At 39.3% G+C, this 12,217-nt stretch overlaps 1 protein-coding gene across 1 annotated transcript in view; it reads right to left on the reverse strand.

The window, feature by feature from the left end:
- The window catches only part of LOC134752517 (uncharacterized), a 97,170-nt gene that overhangs the window by 61,534 nt on the left and 23,419 nt on the right, over positions 1-12,217 (reverse strand). The gene's annotated exons all lie outside the window — the stretch shown is intronic.

Consider the following 12,217-nt stretch of genomic DNA (forward strand, 5'->3'; position numbering starts at 1 on the left):
CTTATTGCGATTCCTATAAGAGGAAAGAGAAAATAGTGCCATGCTAGGTAGTTTAGTTACTGGGCAGAAGAAGTAATTGGTAGGTCTAAGTAGAAATAGGTTAGGTAGTAACATAGTAACATTTACTAACAAAATGTGCCATTTTCAACCAAAAGGGTACTTATTATCGCTCGTCAGTAAGGCGTTATTTCCGTATAGCATCAATTAGAAATCAACCTCATCAACAAGCGACAATGTGGTACCTTTTGGTTGAAAACGTCACATATATGAATCACTTTTGGTCTGAAATAGAGAATTTTTATTTATTTATTTTAAAGGCAGTCTTAGGAAAAAACTCGCCTCGAAAAAACAATTTGATTCTCGATCAGATGGCGCCACTACCTTTGGCCTACTCTCGGATAGATGGCGTTGACTGTTTCGTTTGTTATTTAACAATTGTAGCGCATATCAGTGAAAGAACATGGGTCAAAATAATATAAAAATAATTAATGCAAGTAAAAAATCATTTATCCACACATAATCATAAATACATTTTTGATATTTTTATGTTTAGTTTTAGTCGTGTGTCAATAGATGGCAGTGAATTTACTGTGGCTACAAAATTTACTGTACCGCTCTATCCTATTATATCCTCTTTGGTACCACCAATTCCACAGTTAACTGATTCGTCACCTTTATTGCAGCGAAAAGCTACTTTGACTACCTATGGTAAGTTAAGAACGTTGTAAAGTAGGTAACCATGCTGACGCTGCGGGAAGCGTTACAAGGCTGCGCCGGCGCTGCACCTTACTCTGTTGCATTACGTTATAACTATTATGTTGTTAGGCTATTTCCTCTACTCGATTAGAAGAGCGATTTAAAAATGTTCAATTGCGTTATACGTTACCAATGACTATCAGGCAGAACATCAAGATTTCATGCTGCTTCTCTGTCGTTCGAAGAAAGAAGAAAGAGAAGTCATTTCGAAGTCCGCGGCAGCAGGCGCTGTCTACAAAACCACGTGACCGAAATCCTTGTACTTAAAAGCATCCGCTGCAGGCATAACAGTTAAGTCGGCCAAGCTCGAAGGTCGGCCCAGTCAAACCTTGCTGGCCTTGCGGGCCCGCGGCGAAAACAGATCTTTGGGTCTCAAATATACACTTCCTAGAAAACACTTCTTTAGTTTTTATATTAAAGGAAAAAATTGAAAAAGTTACACTTGCACGGCAGGATTTGAACCCGCAACCTCCGCAATCCGTGCGTTGCTCTTAACCAATTGAGCTACGGAAGCCTACCAGAACCTTGCAAATATTTCCATTCCTTCCCTTATGTATACACGCCTTTGAGGTGGCGTAAAGCGACATCTGTTACCGAAAGACGATTACATCTTTTAACGGCACCGGAGTATCTTCACTTCTTTCGTCACTTCTTTAGATATCAATGATATATGACTACCTACTGATGTGCTGTCGGAAAAATCCCAAAATAGAGTAATTTCCACCAAAAAGTTTCGGAAACTCCTTTTTGATTATACAATAGGAACCTCTTTCTGAAATTTCGGAGAATATTTCCAACTTTTTGAAAACTTTCACATTCTGTAAGACTCACTCTAAGATCAGTACAAGAGCAAAACATCTTCAGATTTGGCTTCGCGGGGGTCAAAGACAAAGCCATAGCGGGGGTCGACTGTACGATGTTACAACCCGGTCACAATATCTGTGCACCTGACCTCGTGACGTCATACCGCACCGCACCCCACCGCACCGGGCGCACCGTGGAGTGCGCGGAGAGGTGACAGGGGAAGCGGGAGAGGCGCCACATTCCAGCGAGGTGCACAGATATTGTGACCGGGTTGTACATAAAGTTTTGTTACTTAGTTTCTGAATAAAATATAATCGAAACTGACAAACATGGCATGCAACTGTTGCGATTAGATCAGCATGTCTTATTGCGGCCGTGTTGCGTGACCCAGAATCACAAAAATCACATATTCTCAGCGTAAGCACAGGGCGGACACGCTATACATCAAAAATCACTTGCGTTTCTACGAGTATGTGTGAGCGGCATGTCTGTACACGCGTCATAGTGTATGCGTGCACGTCACGCGCACGCGCACGTCACGCACACGTCACGCAAGCGGTGTGTCCTCTCTTATGAGAATTCGTATTTTACAACGCAGCGGGACGCGCACGTGCACGTCTACGCACACGCATCTGGTGTGGCTCGGCCTTTAAGTTGCTAAAAAGTACTGAGCGGTCGGCAAACGGCCGTCAATCTGCTGTCACTGGGCGAGGTAATTCGAGTTGGGGCGGGGCGTGGCCGTTCTGTATGATAATACTGTAAGTAACGGCCTATTATTATTTTATAATATGATTTATTGCGTTAGTAAATTAACTAATTGAGGCTTATAAATTGAATGTATAAATTTAATCAGAATCTGATCAGATCGGGGAAATCCTGAAGAAAGGCCAGGTCAAGAGCACCCTAAACCGGCGAGCGTGTATGAGGAATGTTATGAAAGTGAAGGAAGCGAAAGAGGTATGTCAGGATCGTAGCAAGTGGAAATCCGTGGTCTCTGCCTACCCCTCCGGGAAATAGGCGTGATTATATGTATGTATGTATGTATGTATAAATTTAATACAGTCGTGTTAACATATTTTTGAGCCATATTGTCTGGATAGATATTTTTGCCATCTACTGTACATACATACAAATAAATAAAAGCTTGTAATAAAAAACAAACCGCCTGGCAACACGAAGTTGAGACCAGAGCGACCTCCGGCCGCTCGCCGAAGCGTCTCGCCCGTGACACCTTTACCATTAAGTTCTTTAATACAAGTAGCGCAAGGTTTTAGTGAATAGATAATAGTTCAAGTACAGAAAACTCTTAAATCGAATGTTACGTTTTTTCTAGCTTTTATTTAATTTAACTTTTTTATATTTTTTCTGCTCCCGTACTTTTATTTGTCATTTAAAGGTTCGTGCACACATCTTTAAAACCCTAGACCCTACCTTATAGTTGTCAAGACTTTAGTCTATTCCCCAAAAACGCATTTGTGCATACACGCAGATCTTTTTGGCACTTTTCGATACTTCGTGTAATGACAACTTAAAAAAATATTGTATGAAATACATTGTTGCCAACCTTATTTTAAATGTCACCTCTGACAAATAAGTGTACCATAGACGTGTTTTTTTTTAATTTCATGTTTTTTAATCCTCTAACAGAAGTGTCTCAGATTATACTAAGTATTTAAAATAGGTAGATACCGTAGAATGGTAGAAGACCACTAGATGATATGAAAAATATTTATTAAAACAATTTAATTTCAGAGTAAGGCTTTCGGCTTCGCCTAAAATTGCAACTCACGCCACTCGCCTTTTTTGATCTCTCTTAAACAACGGTTGCATAAAATACTATAACTATATACATCAATGCCGGCAAGATTTCAAAATCACATATATACAATCAAAATGTATTATAAGTTGGACAACGGCCCACAGATAATTGTAGTCTAGAGCGCACCTGTATGCGGGTAAGGGACCTTTTTGTAAACAAACCTCTTTGTTTTAACACCTCACTCGTACTGTACAAAAACATCGTATCTGTATATGAAGATCACAATGACATGTGGCGTTTTGAAAATTATAAACATGCTAACGTAAGTACTTTGCAACATCGTATCACTAAGAGTTTTTATTATATGTTTTTGAAAGTAACATCCGCTATGGTATCAAAAGAGCTAATATCCATACCAGTTTCTAAAAGACATACGCCTTTTACATAAGTTACACCAACTATCGCTACGTATTTTACATAAGGTCATATCTACACGCCAGTTTCTTATTCACTTACGCTCTTTCCAACGTAACACCAACTATTCTACTATATAATTAACAAAAGGTCGTGTCTCTATAAGAGTTCTATAATGACATACGTCGTTTTGACGATGGAAGTGTGTGCTGTGGAAGTGGGTGCCAGGTGGCGATAACATAGAACATGGCTTAAGCAAAAAAAGGCGAGTGTAAACTGTAAACACCTGGGGGAAAAGACATGACTCGTACAGTTGGGTCAAAAAACTCAAGTCTTTCCTGTGGACATCACAATAAATTGACTTTATGGTAGATATGCGCAGGTAACTTTTTGCTTTGCTGGATCTTTACAGACATATAGACCGTAAACCTAACACTACCCGACTCATAACAACACATTGCCTACAGAAAAAACGCTCGTTTTTCGGAACGTTAATCCCCAATTAGATATGGATTCTCACTTTGTGTGGTAGGGCACAGAACAGCGGATGTCATTCCAGATCTAGAGCAGAGCCCAACTGGGGAGGTACCTCCACCTTACAGAAAACCGCAGCCAAATAACACTAGACCCTACTAATAGTGTTGTGTTCCTGCCGGTGAGTAAGGTTGCCAGAGCTCGAGGGAGAGGAAGTGTTAGGGTCGGCAACGCGCATGTAACTTCTCTGGAGTTGCAGGCGTACATAGGCTACGGAACTTAACATCAGGCGGGCCGTATGCTTGTTTGCCACCGACGTAGTTTTTGTTTTTTTTATGATGAATAGGCAGGCGTTTGACCACGATCCCACCTGATGGTAAGTGATGATGTGGTCTACGGTGGAGCACGCTTACCTATGAGATACCTATTAACTCTTGCCTTGAAGAGCTCCAAATTGTACTCATGCGGAAACACAGACTCGGGCAGGGCGTTCCACTCCTTGGCAGTTCGCATAAGAAATGTGGAAGCAAAACGTTTCGTGCGTATTTTTGGAATTCCTACCATGAAGCGATGCCGGAGTGCCGTTTGTCGTGTGGTCCGATGGTAAAAATGGGACGGAGGAATAAGGTTGTGCAGTTCCTCGGCACACTCTCCGAAATGTATAGTAGTATAAAAAAAAATGGATTTTGTTAGTAAATTATTTGAAAATCGGGACATTTGCTTATAGGTGTTGCTGCGTTTTTAACCTTTGCCTCCTGCCTCGTTAAACCTTTTCATTTCATTTCATTTCAAGGCCTGAGGAGCGTTGATTGTATGAGTGGAGCAGCCAAGGCAAACGTCCTGCCGGCTTATGCAGTACGTGCGGTCGTCGCTCCCGGCGCGTTGACGTTAAAAACATAAACACCACAAGCAAGCTTTTTATTTCAGAGGCCGCTTGCATCTGCGCCGATCTCTGTTAAAAAAGCCATGCAGGGGGCCTAGCCAAAATGACAATCGTTTGAGCTACAACTCCACTGTTCCATATTAAACAGAGGCTAGGCCCCTTAGCTACAACAGATGGGCAGGTGTAGTACAGCCAGCCAGAGAGGATATCTAACAAATTGTACGAATAGTGTAGACTGTAGACTCCGTCTAAGCAAACTCTGCACAGATTTTGATAGAACAAAGTGTGGAAGTGTTATTATTATAAACGTAATTTATATGCTGCTGTTACGTATATGAAATGTATGATGCTGAAGATGACACTTTTACAGTCACTGCAAATTCTGCGCAGGCAGAGTCATCTTGGTGCAATTCAAATAATTCAATGTAAATTTCTATCATTCTTGATTTTTATTAGTGACATAACACGCATGCAGATATTTTTGCAGATAGATAATTACTACTTAAGTTAAGCTCGGCCGAATTGCACCTTCCTATACAAACGTAGTTCCGCTCTCATTTTAATTTTAAAACTACGTATTGGATTGAAATGAAACTTTGCGCATACAATGACATGAGGTATATCTAGGTCTGAAATTAGTTTATAATATATAGCTCCAGTTTATAAAACAAACAAAACAGAGCAAAAACAAGTTTTGTATGAAAAACTTAAATTCGCTGTATTTTTTAAGTATGGTATCTGAAGCTACATAAACTAATTACAGACATAGATATATCTTATCTTAAGTATGTGTTTCTCAAGTTGAAAGTGGTCCTGGGGAAATGGTTGTTGACATTGTCATACTGTAAGACAGAGACCCTATTGTCCTTAAGTAAGTATGATCATATTTATATATATTCTATTGTAAGTACAAAGTTGCAGAGCAATCTAGCTAGTCGTTTTAAAATGAGAGCGGAACTACGTTTGTATGGAAAACCGAGCTTGCCGCGGACCCCTAAGGTTTACCGCAAAACACGCTGGAGGCAGTGGAAGTCTAGTCAGCGGAGCTTTCAGTATAGGGCGGGCAGTGGAGAGGGTATTTTACTACGTGTTTGTTTCTTGAGTTTTTGAAATATTTCACGCCATGACACATGCAGGCGTAGCAGAATGTGACAAAAAGCACCTTGATGTGGGTGGGCAACTGGGCAATGTATTTCTAAAATGGTGGCATATTTTTTTAATAAGCGCTACCTGAAGTTAGATAAATTTTATTAGAATAGTTCACAGCCTGCCGTTTTTGTATGTTTATTTCCTACAAAAAATCTGTAGTGCATATTTGCTGTTTCAAAAATCGAGACAAAAAAAAAGTGAGGGTAAAAAAACGCATACCTGCGGCGGGTCAAAAGAAGATCACTGCGAAGTACGGGCAAGGACTATTATTTCTGTGTTACTTTACCTGTGTTATGCCTTGTCAGTGACGATCAAAATTAAAGCCGCGAGGAATCTCATATTATTATTATCAAACCACGTTAAGGCCGTTCCATCGGCTTGCCGCTGTCACTGTCACATTTCGTAAGAAAGAACGGGAAAAATCATGCGCGCCAAGTGTCCATTTTGATCGAATTTTGATTTTTATTTATTTTAAAAACGTTACCTTACAATATCGAAATTCGACAGCTATGAAATTACTATTTAAGTTGAGATTGTTTTGTCTTCTTTTTTTGTTTATAGTATCACATAATTAATAACCGAGTAAAGTTTGATTAAAAGTCCGAGTAAGAGGTTACTTTGGGAATTAATTGTATCGAGGGAAGTGTCATAATTCGTGTATCGGAAGCTGTTATTAAAGATAATATAGTCAAGAACTACATATATTTTTTCCACGTCTCCGAATATCAACGCCTCTTAGAAAAACATGATCATATAAGGAGATTTTTCGTGTTCTAGCTCAGGGAACCGCCTTAACAATATTGTATAGATGCAGTAATTTTCATTTATCTCTTTTAAAATTAATTATTAACAAGCAGAACCGTCAGCGAACGATGCTATTACGCTTAGAACAAATTTAGTTATGCCTGTAGCGTGTATTGGGCATATACGTGACATTTTACGTAATTCTGCAATGTTCTTAGAATGATAAGGCTTCAGGCGCTTAAATTAGCACACTGCATACTATTCGTACATCGCTGCGGTGTTTGAGCGAGACAACGCTATGAACGAATTATAGCGACATCCCGCTCGCACATCGGAAAGACGTGCAAAGAGAATCGTAACCAGAGTGCAGCTAAGCGCCTTAGAATGTAAAGTATATATGTATATAAATATCCTAGTTTCCTTTACAAAAATGTCGTAACATTTACCTACGGCGCTAAATACAGGTTAGCTAAAAAATAAGTTCATTCCCGTTGCCAGGGAGGTTTTGGGATTATACTAAGCAACTTTTACTATGGGACCAACCACGAGATCGCGGAAAAAAATTTGGCTGTTTCATACATTTTGGCTGGTTCATTTTCTATGGGAGGGTAATTTTTTTCCGCGATTTCGTTGTTGGTCCCATAGTAAAAGTTGCTCAGTATAATCCCAAAACCTCCCTGAGAACGGGAATGCACTTATATTTTATAGCCACCGTGTATATTGAAACAGAGCTTTGTAAGAATTGTAAGTTATGTATAACCATACAAGGATATGTCCGATATTTGGCCACTTTGAGCGTCACTATCAATTTGATACCGAGTCTGACTGTACTAACAGCAACTGGCCATCGATGGACCTTATATCATTGCAATAAAGTGTATAATCAGTGAACAGTGTGAACGATGGATGGATATGAAAGTGTACATATCCGGCGATATGCCATATGGTCCCGTCGCCTGCCATAAGTGCACTCAAGTGTACAAATATGGCGTCCGAGCGTCTTTAAAATGGGAATTATTAACTGACTGTCTATAATTACTGGTTTTTATTAGGGTTCCGTAGGTACCCAAAGGGTAAAAACGGGACCCTATTACTAAGACTCCACTGTCCGTCTGTCTGTCATCAGGCTGTATCTTGTGAACCGTGATAGCTAGACAGTTGAAATTTTCACAGATGTATTTGTATTTCTGTTGTCGCTATAACAACAAATAGTAAAAAGTACGGAACCCTCGGTGGGCGAGTCCGACTCGCACTTGTCCGGTTTTTGCTTTTGAGGCATAGATATAGTTTGAGTCCCGGGGAAGGACATAGGATTAGTTTTTATGTCGGAAGTCATCCCTAAAGAGGGTGAAAAGGGTGGGTGGAAATGAGAAAATTAATGAATTGCCTGTTAATTGGTGTAAGCAATTAAGCATAATTATGCTCTAAATTATTACCATTACATTTTATCCAGGCGGCTATACTTATACTCAAACTGCTGGAACTAATTCCACGCAGACGAAGTCGCGGGCAAAAGCTAGTATATTTAATGTTTGTGTCTCAAGAAAGTTTCGTTATTAAAATACACATCTTAACCAATCAGTGAATTTTTGCTCGCCAGAGGGGCTACCGCGAAAACCGAAATTCGCAAATTGCGGGGATCTTTCTCTTTCACTCCAATGAAGGCGTAATTAGAGTGACAGAGAAAAATGCCCGCAATTTGCTAACTTCGATTTTCGCGGTTATAGCCCAGCAACGAGAATTCACGGCCTGTTCACTCAACTCCATCGAACACGACCTTGCCTCGGTCACATTTTATTTACACACATAACGTATACATTATTGCACGTATACCCTTCACAACGACCGGGTGATGTCATATATGCGTATGACAAATGAGTTATTTTAGTATCTGTGATAAAAAACTGATTTCGATTCGGGTTCGACTGAAGGAAATGAAATCGCCCACAATCTAGCTGCCAACGGGAACAGCCTGTTCACTCAATCGCCCGCAATCCAGCCAGCAACGATAACAGCCTGTTCACTCACCTCCGTCGGGTACGACCTTGGCTCGGTATTCGATTCGTTACACGAATCGCCCACAATCTAGCTGGCAACGGGAACAGCCTGTTCACTCAATCGCCTGCAATCCAGCCAGCAACGAGAACAGCCTGTTCACTTACCTCAATCGAGCACGACCTTGGCTCGGTATATTATTTACACACGTATACATTATTGCACATATCCTTCAGAACTGCGTGACGTCATATACGTGTGTGAACTGTCGCCGGCGGTATTTCCGGACCGACCTTAAAATAAAGCCGGCAACGCATTTGCAACGCCTCTGGTTGTTGCAGGTGTCCAAGTGTAAAAATATCGGTGCACACATCATACTCAAAAATATGTCTCATAGCTCTCATGTCAGCGAATAAAGAACTATGGGACCTATCGTCGCTATACTTACTCAACCTCATATCTGCAACAATCATTTGATGGAAATGTCGCTTTTCTTTCATTCGAAATACGGGTGTTTTTGTCATCAAATGAGTGTTGCAGATATGAGGTTGAGTAAGTATGGCGGCGATATTTTTGAGTGAGTTACATGCACCCATATTTTTACACTTGACACATATCTACTTTAGCCGTCAAGTTTAAGATTACAATATAGTTTTCACATCACCTATTCGAAATGGGGCTTTTTCTTCCCCGCTAGGAGGGATCAAAGTAGCACTTTTCTTCCCTGCTAGAGGGGATCAAAGTAGCACTTTTCTGTTCTAGGACATGATTTTTTTTCTTTTTTGTATACAATATTTTTAGGTTAAAATAATATTTTGGAACATAACAATTTCCTCATAGGTGATGTGAAAAACAGTATGTGTCACATGGTAGCAAAATTATTTCCACCTTGGGCGTTAACACTTGAATCCCTCACTACGCTCACGATTCTATTTTAGAATCCCTCGCTACGCTCAGGATTCAATTATAGAATCCTTCGCTTCGTTCAGGATTCAATATACGCCCTCGCCGTAAATATGTCATTTTGCTCCCTTGTGACACAATCTACTATTACTCCTTTGTGTTTATCAACTTTGTCACCGGAAAGCTGAAAGCGCGACTATAAGTATTTATACGCCAACGCAACGTTGCGCGACTGATTCGACGGTGAGACGAGCGGGACTCCGCTCTCTTTGTCTGCTCTTTGTGTGACAGTCGCCGAAGTTTAGGCGTTTATCATACGACCATATATATATCGGGAAAACGACAGTAGTAAAGTAGTCAATATAAAGCATGGTTTCCAGCGATGGAGGAAGCAAAGGCGACCTTGCGGGTTTCCGCGTTGCACGACCTCTGTCGGCGTTGCTAAGCGCTTTTGTTCTTTACTTTTTATACATAGTAGCAAATAAGAAATTAATAGGCTGTTTTACTGTTTTCTTTTTACTGTGGAGATAGTAAGAAACGTGGCGCGTGACGTTACAATGCATTGGTATGAATCCATATATTTTACAGGGAGACATTTGGAACCCTATTGCCTGTTCTTCTGCTCTATCTTAAGAACCTTCAATCTTTGTTTTAATTACTACTATAAAACTATTTAATTTATTTAATATTTCTATGTTAGACTACCAATTTGTGACCTGTACGCAGAGATGGGCATTAATCGATTAAACTTTTAGTTAACTAATCAATCGATTAAAAATATCAATCGTCATTTTTTAATCGCGATTAATTTAGTTGCGATTAAATTAGTTGTGAGAACGTTCGACTAACAACTAAATTAGTTTTAGTTTCAATCGACTAAATTTCACGATTAAATCTATATTAAAACTACGTAGGCGCCCGTTTTTGCATTTATTATCTTGCAATATGTAACTACAAGTACGTATGTATGTAACATACGGAGGTACTCGTATGTTGTAACTATGTTAGTTTGGGTAGAATTTTGCGACTTATTTTGAAGCAGATATCTTCATCCGATTGAGCTAAAATTATGTATACACGTTTAAGGCCGTTCCATCGGTTTGCCACTGTCTTCGTCACATTTCGCAAGAAAGAACGGGAAAGAACATACGCGCCAAGTGTCAATTTTGATTGAATTTTGTCGGTTTTTATTTATTTTAAAAACGTTATCTTACAATATCGAAATTCTAAAGCTATGAAATTACTATTTATGTTAAGATTGTTTTTTCTTCTTTTTTTGTTTATAGTATCACATAGTAAATAACCGAGTAAAGTAGGATTAAAAGTCCGAGTTAGAGGTTACTTTGGGAATTAATTGTATCGAGCGAAGTTTCATAATTCGTGTATTGGAAGCTATGTTGTTAAAGATAATATAGTCAAGAACTACATATATTTTTTCCACGTCTACGAATATCAACGCCTTTTAGAAAAACATGATCATATAAGGAGATTTTTCGCCTTCTGGCTCAGGGAACCGCCTTAATTTGAAATGCTTGAATGACAATGCAAATAATGCCATAATATTATTATAACGATATATTGGTAATAACGACAAATAGCGAAAAACTGCATTGTTTACAAATCGCAAACAATAAAGTAGGTTGGTGCATTATTAATACTTTGAATTATACGATACTGAGTAAATCTTAGACATAGAAACTATTTTGCTGTCTCTGACAATAGTAAAACTCTTTTTAGTGTCACGCGGTGACAAAACAATGGGATAATCCTACTTACCTGGAACTGGAAGTTGTTTGTTGCATTTTGGTGCAAGTGCCGACGCATCTTCTAAAAATAACACGTTCTATTGAATGACACATCTGCATGTTGTTTATTATCTACGCGGTCTATTTTGTTTTCAACGTGTGGTCATTACACTTATTTACTTTAGTAGCAAAATAATAGTGAGAACAGATATCACTCCTTAGAAACGGTCAAAATATCGTAAGTAATACATGACTAATATTGTCTTCGGTTACCGCGATAGTTACTCATGAAATAAAACTATGAAAACGGATTATATCGCGTATATTGAATTTATAATACATCCCGACGTTTCGAACCCTTTACAGCGTTCGTGGTCAACGGGTGACTGAGGAAAAATTACAAAGTGCAAAAATACCCACATACTAAAATAATGAACAATCATAGACTATAAACTTTAAGGCTGGTTTTGCATGTACAACCAGCTTTAAAGTTTATAGTCTATGATTGTTCATTATTTTAGTATGTGGGTACCACGAACGCTGTAAAGGGTTCGAAACGTCGGGATGTATTATAAATTCAATATACGCGAT

This window comes from Cydia strobilella, chromosome 24 (genome assembly GCF_947568885.1).
Source record: "Cydia strobilella chromosome 24, ilCydStro3.1, whole genome shotgun sequence".
Lineage (NCBI taxonomy): Eukaryota > Metazoa > Arthropoda > Insecta > Lepidoptera > Tortricidae > Cydia > Cydia strobilella.